Here is a 12215-nt window from a genome sequence, read left to right on the forward strand (position 1 = left end):
GTTAGCGACAGAAGCGCTTGTGTTCATGGTGGTTGACATAGCATCACCGTGGAAGATGACATTTGGCTACTTCCTCAATGCTGGTCTCTGGTGAAGTACTCAAGAACTCTCTCAACGCTGTACACTGCATAACAGAGTGTGGGCTGACAGTAGTGGCTGTTGTGTGCGACTATCTCAGCGCAAATGTGTCGATGGCAAAGCTGCTTGGTTGCCAGGTCCACCAGCAATCATACAATGACCTGAAGACCTTTTTTTTCACCCAGAAAATGAGCAGCAAAAAGTCTTCATGCTGTTTGATGCCTGCCATGGTATAAAGCTGCTGAGGAATCTGCTTGGTGACAAAGGTGCTCTGGTCAGCAGCAGCTATGGGCTAAGGAATACTAGTTTTTAACAATGAGGAAACTTAAAAGTGTAATCACTTGTCAACAAAAAAAAAATTTGGAGGGTATTGTAGCTCCGGCTGCCTTTAATAGTATGACTCTAAAGCGTTAACGACTCTCTTCTGCAGCTCCTATAGCAGATCCTTGGATTCGTACATCCGTTTTATTACTCGCTCAGAGACTAATCTCTTCATTTGTGCCTCTATTATGTTGCACATACTCTTTGCCATACATTTATAATTTACCATATATTAATGCCCACCCGACATAGATATAAAGCACCACTTCAACGATCCTGTGCAAATGTGCCTGTGGCCTAGGGGCAGAGTTTCTGACTGGGAATGCCAAGGGACCTGGGTTCGAATCCCATCTCCTGTGAACTCGGCCAGGTCGTGTCGTCTTGTGATGCCATCAAACCCGTTGACCAATCAGTGCCTGGCCATGTCACGTACCTACTACGAGAGGCATGGCCATGATTTCTTCGCTCACAATGTCAGCAACAACGATGCTAGAATTTTATTTGCAGAACGAGACCCTTAATGTTGTCATGTTAAAACAGCACATGTAATGCCTCCAAAATATATTAAATGGCCGGCTGTTCATAGGTCGGTACGCTTGGATGTCTGAAAGATAAAAGACCACCATATGAAGCCCTTGACTGTGACATGCCTTTGTTAATATGTCAAGACCGGGCTATTAAAGCATATATCGTAAAGGCAGTGGCTGCTCTGAAAGTAAAAGTGTACAGCAGGTAAACATTTTGATTTTATGCCAAGGGAAAATTTTTTCGTTCATTCGAATTTAAAAACCACGATTGACATCATGGAAAATAGTACACAACAAAGCATGAAAGTGGTAGCACTCATTGTAATCACTTCACATAATGACTAATGCTTTATAGGGAGACAGATATAACTGTTCTATTGACAGTCATTAATCAGTAATAAAAGAATGTAATGATCCAAAAGTTGTTGATAGTCGGCTATTTTGTTCAGAAAAAATGGCCTGTGGAAACAGCGTAGCAATTTTAAATCTGCTCTCATTGAGCTTATCACTTGCTTTTATATAAGGCAAGATATAAGGTAACTGCAACTACACGCGAGCGAGGGGGGAAGAGGGGACCGCAGGTGGACTTTTCTAATCTTTGACTTGGAGCGATGAAGTTGAGCACAATGGCTTGAAATAGCAGCAAGCAATCAGATCTAAAATTTCAGTGATATTGTCAATAGTTTTTGTTTTAGCATGGTTTATACGTTGTATACACATTTCTTGCTCGTGGAAAACTTAGCAGGACAAGACGAGCTGTGGGTCAGTAGATATTTTGGATATTTTCTTAAAAGCACAGTTTAAATCAAGGCATTCTCTTTTTTTAATTTCACTTGCCTTTTTTAAAAGGACATAGTATGCATCTCGTAATGTTCAGGATGTATTGTGGCCTAATTACTAGTTATTAAAATAAATGCAAGCCTAGAAGGTAAATCTGAGTATATCTTGATACAAAGCTTATATTCTCAAGTGCAGCAAAACAAACGTCGTTTAACTCCATGTATCCATTGCTGTGCTATGCTTTCCATGACCGAGGTGATAAGCGTAAAACTAAGTTTCGAGAAAACAAGCCTGAAAGTTCTAAACTAGCATATTGTGACGAAGAAGACGAAGTTGGCAGTGGCCCGAGACGGAGCACTCGCGCTAGGCCCACCGCCATTAAACCATCTCATTGCCATCAGTCATCTCGTCTCATACTTCAGCAGGCTGTCACATAACAATATATGCTACCCGTCTATATTACACTCTCCATATATTTATTTGGAACATTTAGAAGTAGCTTGTGATTGAAATATTTCAGTGCGTAGAAGTAATTTTGTAGATTCCGAAAAGCTTACTTTTCTAAAATCAAATTTTTTTGTGATTTCCGCCATGTGATCTGCACTTTCTCCCTTAACATCCCCACAGCGAGGTTATTGTACTCAACTATCCCTGTACAAAGATCACCTCCGCTGCACCGCTTAAGTCACGATTTATGAAGTTTAATCTCCCGAAGTGACTCAAAGAAAGCCACTTTAGCAGAGCTTTCCAGACAGTTTCGACCAGGTGGAATTGTTTTCATGCTTTGGCAGCGCACAGTACAAAGACGTCTTGCATCTCGCCTCCGTTGAAACAAATCCGCTATGGCTGGAATCGGCCACTAGTCGCTCGACTCTGTAATTGAGTAGTACCCCAGCTACTGAGCCACCGCAGGATGGCTACTTTCTAGTATCGAAAACTTCTACGGGCACAGCAGATTATTTAAGATTTAAAGTTTGCTTTACAGTGATTGCTTTAGGATACTGCAGCAGTAAAATTACATGCTGCTCTTTTTATGCACCGCAGTTCAAGAAAAGAAAAAATGCCCTAATAAGACCTTTAGTATTCAACAAAGGTGGTAAATGGCAAGAAAGTTAGCTGGGCTGTAAATCTAACCGAAGACCTTGCGTCCCTCTACTCCGCAGACTATCCAGTGGAAGCACATTGTGTGCCTCCACCAGTTGCAGGACAAGGAAGGACTACGTGCAGCCAACAAACTTTCAAAAGCCCACATCGAGTACTGTCGACAGGTGAGGTGGCTCCTTGTAATGTCGCCAGCACTAGTTCTACATACCTGCTTTTGGTTCCTTTAAGAGGGGATGAAAGTTCAACTCGCCGCACAAACATTCAGCAGCTCTGTGAGCAAGGCACTGGAATATGCCTCAAGGATGCAGCTGCCGGACTTTGCTGACTACAGTGGCATGGCCAAGTTTCTCATCATGGTTGATTGGTAAAGCCTACAATTGGCTGATTTGCATTTATTTTGTAAAGTACTGTGCAGAATGGCATACGGTTAAGTTAATGCGTGAGGCATTTTCAGGACATAAGGTATGCAAAACCCCTACATGACCCATGACATGTGGAACAAGAAGACATAAATCATTAAGATATTGTTTTTACTCACCTTGAGGCATAATTCTCAATGCTAAAAGGGTCATGACTTGGACAGTTCCTGAAATGCTGGAAATGTTTTAAGTATTTCTGATTGTATCCACAGACTGTACGGGTCAAGGAGATGTCCGAAAGGAAAATATTTTGGATCTGAAAATATAAATTCAAGGGAAAGCATGCCAACAGAAAAATAAGACAGTGATCATTGACAAATGGCGACAAAAGTGCAAATGCAAAAAATCTTGAGGCATAATGGCTTCATACTAAGTGGCAACCTTAAGCAGCAGTGTACAGCAACTAACACCAATTCTAGTGAAATAGGAAGGCTGTTGTTTGCATGAGTCCTTGATTTGTATCCGGGTTACGTCACACAAAGCAGGCATGGCACTATCGTCATGCCAGTGCACTATTACAGCTCTGGTGCTTCAACACAATGAACACCTTGCTCATTGCCCAACTCGTCTATTTAGAGTATTAGAGTAAGCACTTGTTGCTTGGCCGACAAATTCCGTGGTTGTGACAGGATGCCGCACTAGCAACTGCATCACAAGATAGCAGTTTCCATCACCTGCGAGATCAATGTGCAATTAATGTTGTTATGAACCCGAACACTCTGCGTGTGCGAAACAAGCCCAAAACAAAACGCTTACACAGTCTAGCAACTGGCAGAGCTTGTTTGGGTAAATGCAAAATGCAGCTGTGCTCGGCCAGCATTGCTTTAATGACTGCACCGGTAGGCATGTATTACCACTTTTCCCTGGAGGTGATAGCATCGGACTGGAATGTCACATCACACACTTTGAGGGATCACTCAACTGTGCATCTCGCATGGAGTATTCATACAGTATGGAACGAATATCAGTACATATTGCTTGCCTGAATCAATCGGGACGAACAATTATTCGATTCATATTTCAGTCTGATCTGTTAAAGTGGAATTATTTTTTCACTCATTTCTTTCTGTACAGTGTTCATTTTTATTGCGAAGCAATACTACTTTAGGTCGCACTTCAGCCCGTTCCGTGGTGAGGCGGTGGTAGGCACCATTGACCTTTAGCGTGACCTCGCTGCGTGACGTCACACCGCGTGACCTAGAGTGACGTCTCACCAGCTGTGTAAAAACGGGGCCCCATCTCACGCCGTCGCGAGGCGAGGCGGTAGCCACCACCAACGGCGGCCTAACTCCCGCTCCTCTCACCAGGGGCGCTACGGTCAGTGTGACGTCACACCAGCTGTGTAAAAACAGGGCCCCATCTCACGCCGTCGCAAGGCGAGGCGGTAGCCACCAACGGTGGCCTAACTCCCACTCCTCTCACCAGGGGCGCTACGGTCAGAGTGACGTCACACCAGCTGTATAAAACAGCTCCGCTCCTTTCGCCAAGGCAGTCATACAGCCAGATGTTACGATGGTGCCTACGAACAAGGCAGCTTGGCAGAATGCAAAGAGGAAGCATCAGCGAGCTGCGGAGACGGAAGAAGAACGAGAAGCTTCGCAATCTCCAGGCTTAACCAAGCTAAGCCACGGCCATTTTTTTTATTTCCTTTGAAACACACTGTTGGAATATCCCTGTAAATAGCTCTCTGTTGTTTGAAACCCCTGTGAATGTCTTTACAGGATCTCAACGACCTATTTACAGGCACTTGTATCAGAAACAATTCTAACTCCCTCTGAGCTATTTAAGCCTGTAAAGAGTCTCTATGCTATATGCTAATATATAAAATGCAATCACAGAGTTTACTTTACATTGTGCACAGGTACGATAAGAGATTATATGCCAGAAGTCAGACATACCTCAGTTATGCTCACTTCAGCAAACCCTCTTCTGGTCCTCCTATGGCTGAAAGCATGACATGGTGCCGCAGGTGCCACCACCTACAAAAGGATCAATCTCTGGGTGAAGCACCTCAGGGGACAACACTCCACAAAACTTGCGTCACTGGGACATTGAGAACGCGACTGTTTAAGGTTAATTCCAGTGATGCATTGCAAATATTTAAGCATAACTTGGGCCTTGCCTGCACTTCGTAATACACATTAACCTCTCTGTGAATGTGCTTTGTGCACAAATGCTTGGGGAAACGAGACACCTGAAAATAAAACCGCATATTCGTCATCTTATGCTGCAGGTACATGGATAATTCCTTCGGCTTGCATTGATGTGCAAGAACATGCAGTAAGCTAATCATGTAACTACCACTGCTTTTCAGGACATTTGATCTTTTAAATTCTTGCAACCCAACTGCCAAAGGGTTCAAGGCACCATTGCGGCCGTCAACATTGCAGTACCATTGAGAGGTAATTCAGGCTACAGGCAAAGAACTGATGGATCTTCAGCTACCAGATGGGAGTCCAGTAGTGCAAGATGGCAGGCGCATGTCTGTGATTGCACTTGCATTCACGCTAAAGAGTGTGTCACAGCTGGCAAACGCGCTCTTTTGATGGTAAACTATGCGAGTGAGTACACATCTATGCTATAGTCACACGCTGTATATCCACACAATAGCTAACTGACACTCTTGACTCTGTGCACAGTGCAAAATTTCATGCGCACATGTTGATTTCTTGTACTGTTTGGTAGATCATTTTTTTTGTGTGTCATGTAAATGGCAGTGACTAGACTTACCACTGGTCCTATGATATATGATACCCACAATGAAATTATACTCATTATAACTTAATACTTGGCAATAACTTTACTACATAGCTATTTATTACGAAGGTACAGCTGTTGTATAATTTTCTCTTGAGGCATTTGGTAAACTGCCATTCATGCACTGAGAGAACCTGCCATATGTGCTCCGTGAATATGATCCATTGTGGGTATCCTTTACGAAACCCTGCCTGATCATTTGGTTGATTAAAGTCTAAGGTTGCCCTGACTCTATTAGCGATTATCTTAGTAAATACCTTATAGGCGACAGACAGTAAGCTGATCGGTCGGTAATTTTTGAAGTCCTTGGCGTCTTTTTTCTAATAAATTAGGATAATGTTAGAGTCCTTGCACGGTTCTGGTACGCTTGAGATAATGCATTGTATATACAGGGTGGCTAGTTTTTTTAGCACAAGCTCCTCTCCATCCTTCAACAGATCTGCTACCTGATCCTCACTAGCTGCTTTTCCCCTTTGCATTGCTCCTAAAGCTCTCTTTACTTCCTCTTTCATTACCAGTGGAATGACACAGTTCTGTGCACTACTGTCTCTATCATTAACGTTTTGATTACATTGGCTACTGTATAAAATTCTGTAGCACTCTTCAGCTACTTCAACTATCTTATCCATATTGATGATGACATTGCCCTCATTGTCTCTTAACGCATACCTCTGGTTTTTACCTATGCCTAGTTTCCTCTTCACCGTTTTTAGGCTACCTCCGTTCTTCAGAGCATGCTCGATTCTCTCCATATTAAACTTCCTTATGTCGGCTACCTTGCACTTATTTATTAACTTTGATAGCTTTGCTAGTTCTATTTTGTCACCGCGGCTAAATGCCCTCATGCTTTGGCATTTCTTAATCAGATCTTTCGTCTCCTGACATAGCTTGCCATTATGCTGTCGAACCATCCTACCACCTACTTCTTGTAATGATAGCAGTGAGATTATCATTCATTGTTTGAACATTAACATCATCTTTCTCAGTTAAAGCCGAACATCTGTTCTGTAGCCCAATCCTGAATTCCTCTACTTTCCCTCTTACCACTATCTCACACCACACACCACAAACTCACACTACAAGCCCAAGCGGGCTTACATTATGATCTTCTGAGCTGTGCAGGCAGCAGCACTCTATGGTTGATCACTGTCACCCACTCGAAGTACAGGTGTGTGAAAGCTGTTTCAAATGGCACAGCTGCAAAACAGTGTGCCTAGAAAAAATGAGCACTGTAGCAGACAGTTATCGTTGCCTGGCAACTCCTCTAGGAGTGTGCCGCGCAAGGCAATGTGTGCACATGTGAAGTGCAGTTAGTGTGCGCCAATTTTTTTCCTATTATCGGCTCCCAAGTTGGGGGAGCAGCCCTCAGCCAGGTGTTTTCGATGTCAATCACGACTTGTCTCTCACATACACAGAAATACAGACAGAACAGAAAATAACGGCACAAAAATCAACCAACCTCATACACACTTTGCTACCCTACACACGAAGGTTGAGAATTAAAGGACATAAAGGGATAAATGAAAGAAAGGATATTCATGTATTAAGTAGTGCCGACCAAAGGTTGCTGTTAATACGAAGACGTTTCGGCCTTGATCACTCAAGGGTTCCGTATGGAAGCCGAAACATCTTTGTACTAACAGCAACCTTTGGTCGGCGCCGCTTTTTTTAATACATGAATCTTCTACCCGATGAGATAAATTTTCATCAAACATTAGATTTCAAAGAAAGGATATGGGCATTCACAAAAGGCACATGAGCTCGTAAATAAATTAAAAAACATTGCTTTGCTCACATACTACGCACGACGCTGCTTGCCTGTACGTTTGCACAAGGAGGCTCACTCAGGACCCCCTAGAAATGTACTTCAGCTGCATCAGGCAGCGCGGCAGCTGGAGCAACAATCCATCATCTGCCCAGTTCCGGCATGCCTACCGGAGCACAATTGTTCATGCAGCTGTGGTTGCCTCACAAAACTGCAATGCCTCGACAGAGCTGGAAGGCATTTGCTTCTCCAGGAGCCAAGGACAACCAATCAGGCCCTGCATGGAAGATAGCACCTATGAATTTCAAGTGACAACAGCTGCACTGCCACAGTCACTCCTTGAACATCATTACTTTGCGTTAAGTGAATTTAAAAGCAAAGTCGTTGAATGCTTAGGTGGCTACGTAGTCAGGGCCATCAGCAGCACACTCAACTACGCTGGACTGCTCATATCTGACAGCATAAGCAGTCTCTTGACCTTGCTTAAGAACCAGGGTGGCCTCATTGAGCCATCTTGCTTTGTGCACGCTGCAATTAATGATACTGAAAGAATGCTGCAAATAACACCAAATGTCAAAACACACAGTGTAAAGGAACTCACACTGAAAGCTTTTAGAGAATTTGTTCAGCATCAAAAGCCTATACTGCAAGAATGTGCACAATACGCTGAGGATCCGTGCCATGTAATCACCCTGACAAGAGTGCTGCAGAAGAAGTACATTGAATTACGACTCAGAGAGATAGCCCGTGCTTTTGCACACCAGTGAAGACAGTCAGCACATACCCTTTTTGCATCATGGGCGTTTGTTTCTAGCTACAATGATTTAGGTTCAACAGGTTACTACAGAGTGTGCAGCATTCATAATTCATTCCTCCTTAAAGGTCCTTAAGCTAAGGCATCACATTTGGGCACATTTTGCTTGCTTGTTTAGATACAACTGGCATTGCTGCCAAGCCATTTGTATGGATGTAAAAACTGACAACTGGCACTTATGGCAAGCCACTTGTATGGATGTAACAACTGGCATTTATGCCACGCCACTTGTATGGACTCCGAGTGCATGCTGTGAAGTGGTCCCTGCTTGTGCGATTGTTTACGCGTTGTTCACTGATGACACTGCAAAGTTAGAAGAGTGACTGCGCGAGTGTGTGGTGTTCCTGCTACGTAACTGTGTGCCGTGTTTTAATGTTTTTTGCCTTGACACTTACCTAGACTGACAAAGTAGCCACTCTGGTCACAGCAAAAAATTTTGGGGGGGAAGGGCAGGAGAAGTCGAGCCCTGGGGTCGTCGTTGTACCCCGCCGCTCTCGCCTCCTCGTGGTTCCCCCCGGGAAATGCTGGGGTGCTGGCAAAAGCCTTACTGGCATCAGCCTTTGCCTCAGTAGGCTAAAAAGAGCGGAAATCAGTGCTTGACCAAGCATGCTGACTGAGGTCGTGTAGCCCACAAGCTGCCTGAATTCAAGCATGAAGCAATCAACTGCAGATTAAACTACACAGGAATAAACATAGCAGTGCGTTCAACATGCAACACATTACAAAAAATAAATATGTTGAAGGGTTAAAAATGCCCCCGAACTGCACGGTTACTGTGCCATCGCTTTTGAGGCAACAACAACTACTGTGAATTATAACTTCAGGAAAACCAGAAAAAGAAAACGGTAGACCTCATCGGCTGCTACGGGATAACGCTTTCAAGCACCTCCTGAATTCTAGCTGTTATAAGCCCATCTGGTCAAGAGAGATACATGAACTGTAACAGAGATCTATGATCAAAAATATGCATGTTTCTTCATGCGCCATCACCGCCGACAATGTCTACTGACGCACGCAACCTTCTCTGACCCGGGCTGAAATAAAGCATGCGAATAACAGTTCAGAAATCAACTGCGGACTTGCGCTTACCATCCGCGTGTCGCTCTTAACCACAATTCAGATATTTCCAATATGATCCTGAAGAGCAGCTGATACATTCAATCTTTGAAGCAGCACGCGTGTGCGCCGTGAGCGCGCACACATGAACAGCAGCCGCCGCAGTGTTTTTGGAATGGGATATCTCAGTAACGCCACTCTCTGTTCCTCAAAAAAACCTACTGTCACACCGCACCAGGTAGCTCATTGCCCCATGATGCTTTGCGCGCCCATGGAGGTACAGGTGCAACGCCGCCAGCTTTCTCTCTAGTTAATAGTAAGAAACTCTATGCCTTGAGCAGCTGTGTCAACGCACAGAACCGGCACCCCCTCCTCGCGCTCGGCGGCTGTGGATATGCAGCAAATAAGCACCTCCCCACCCCTTTTCCCCCTCATGGCTATAGATGGGATGGCGCTCTACTATTAACTTTCAACTGCGCACTCTGTGCTCAAGGGAGTGACGATAGTTGATGGAAGGGCCGCTGTTCCAATCGCGGCGGCACCACTCCATGCCACTCGAAACGGCAGCGGGGCCGGGGAATGTCGGTAGCTGACGGAAGAGCCGACGACGCTCACGTGTAGTTTCTCTTTGGCCCTGACGCATTTGGCTACTACCGGCCTTGTTTTACAAGTTTTTAAAGCGAAAGCAGTACTGGCCACGAACTTGCGATTTCGCTGCGGCGTTGCTCCGAGGAGGCAGAGACAGGCCTTGAGCCGTTGCCTAGCAACCGTCGCGCCTTCTGGCATGACGTCACATGCACGCCTCGCCACCGCCGCTGTTTGGTATGACGTCACACCACTTCCCTCGTCGTTGCGCTCGCTTCGCCAGCTGTGTCGGATGTCGGTGGATTTAAAAGCAGTGCTCGCGTGCGCCGCAACCGCAGATGAGGCGGCAGTATGGACGGCGACAAGTCTGCTAAGCAAAAGGAGGCCTGGAATCGACATCGGAACGAGATGAAGAGGAAACGAGTCGAACAGAGGAACCGAACGACTGGCTAAACGCCGTGAATATGCCGCCGCGAGACGGGCACGTTATGTGTCGTCTTTAATGCAACAACATAGCTAGACAGCCGAACTAACCTGGACTTCCAATCAAGATTAACCAAGGCTAACCAAGCTATGCCTTAGCTCTCGCTATGTACAGTATTGTGCGTTTTTATCGCCGACACTTTCAAAAATTTCCTCGCCTCAACCGCTGGCTCGTTTGCGGTGAAACTGCACACAGAGCTTGCGTATTATGGTAACTTTTGTATCGTAGCAAGTTTGACAATGGTACTTACTTAGTTGAGCCGTGCATGATGCGAAAACGTAAGCGTCTACGAGAGATCGGCGAGCCAAAACCCGCAGACGACGCTTTTTCGCTAAATGGCGGCGGTTGCGCCATCTGTTTTCGACAGTGGAAAGCGTTACAACAAAGTCGCCGAGACGAGCGTTGCAAACAATGTTCTTTGAAAGGTAAAGCCTCGTTAAATCAGCTGTTCTGATATTTTTCCCGCTCAGTTAGCCGAAAATGTTGTAAGCGCTTCAGTTGAAGCAGACGAAATGGCCGGAACGGCATATTCAAAGGGCCCGCGCTCCTTGCAACGCTCGCCTCGGCGGCCTAGTCGTGACGCTTCCCGCTGCCGAAAACAGATGGCGCCACTGCCGGTTTTCAGCGAAAAGTGTCGTCTGTGGGTTTTGGCTCGCCGATCTCTCGTAGACGCTCAAGTTTTCACATCATGTGCGCCTGAACTAAGTAAGCACCGTTGTCAAACTTGCTACGATACAAAAGTTACCATAATACGCAAGCTCTGTGTGCAGTTTCACCGCAAATGAGCCAGCGGTTGAGGCGGGGAAAGTTTTGAATGTGTCAGTGATAAAAACGCACAACACTGTATATCCTAGCATTTAGCTTTACTTCCAATCGCAGAGTTGGCGCACTTCGGGAGCAACGATTTCTGCTCTTTTCGGAGCAACTGTATTCCAAACGCAGATCTGAGGCACGGATCGCGTCTTCCAATCGTAGACAGGGAGCGGTTGCCGAGCCGAGATTGCTCCGTGGAGCAGTTGGGACTGCTCCGCCGAAATCGGCGGATCCGACCGGAAGTTTGCGTGACGTTCTTTTTAAGCGGTGATAGCGGCGGTCTACATGCTCTGGCCAGAGCAAGTGTACTCCAATCGCAATTTCATGTCGCGCGCTCTGCGCCGGATTCAGGCGCTCTGTCACAGAGCGTGCAGACCGCTCCGGGCCTGCGATTGGAATTCACCATAAGCCACTGCCAATTTTTTAATAGTGCATCTTCAGCCGTCATTTTTGCTCCGGGTCCGGTAAGCTTACGGCGCTTGTTCACGGCTACATTCAAGATGGCTGTCATTCTTTACGCCGAAGAAAGGAACAGCTGCGCGTCGGGCCGCAAGTTCGACGTTCGCTACGGGTGATACAGGTGTAGCAGCTGCAGCGAGGAAAATTTTCAGCTGTTACACGCGATGTTGTGATGCGGCTGTTCGCGTGAAGTGCAGGATTTCGCCGCACGGAGATGTTTTATGGGACTGCAGCAGAATTAATTCACGACGGC

General features: G+C 45.6%; 1 protein-coding gene and 1 long non-coding RNA gene across 7 annotated transcripts in view; one reads left to right on the forward strand and one right to left on the reverse strand.

Annotated features, from left to right (window-relative positions):
- Positions 1 to 873: 873 nt before the first annotated feature.
- Positions 874 to 10991, reverse strand: LOC144106460 (uncharacterized). Of its 3 annotated transcripts, none has more exons than XR_013309015.1 (5): positions 10941 to 10991; positions 7782 to 8028; positions 5128 to 5208; positions 3349 to 3485; positions 874 to 1003 (listed from the first exon to the last, which is right to left on the reverse strand). It is a non-coding gene; the product is annotated as an uncharacterized LOC144106460 (long non-coding RNA). The 3 variants fall into 3 exon arrangements; XR_013309013.1 differs by lacking the exon at positions 10941 to 10991 and adding an exon at positions 9655 to 9929; XR_013309014.1 differs by lacking the exon at positions 10941 to 10991 and adding an exon at positions 8961 to 9058.
- Positions 10992 to 11782: 791 nt separating this feature from the next.
- The window catches only part of LOC144106213 (uncharacterized), a 34462-nt gene continuing 34029 nt past the window's right edge, over positions 11783 to 12215 (forward strand). For 3 of the 4 annotated variants that reach the window (XM_077638955.1, XM_077638952.1, XM_077638954.1), the window contains exon 1: positions 11783 to 11967. The gene's annotated coding sequence lies outside the window, so the exon portion shown is untranslated. Of the gene's footprint in view, positions 11968 to 11997; positions 12084 to 12215 lie in introns of those variants that run through there. The other variant, XM_077638953.1, reaches the window with a different exon arrangement.

Source organism: Amblyomma americanum, chromosome 10 (genome assembly GCF_052857255.1).
Source record: "Amblyomma americanum isolate KBUSLIRL-KWMA chromosome 10, ASM5285725v1, whole genome shotgun sequence".
NCBI classification, from domain to species: domain Eukaryota; kingdom Metazoa; phylum Arthropoda; class Arachnida; order Ixodida; family Ixodidae; genus Amblyomma; species Amblyomma americanum.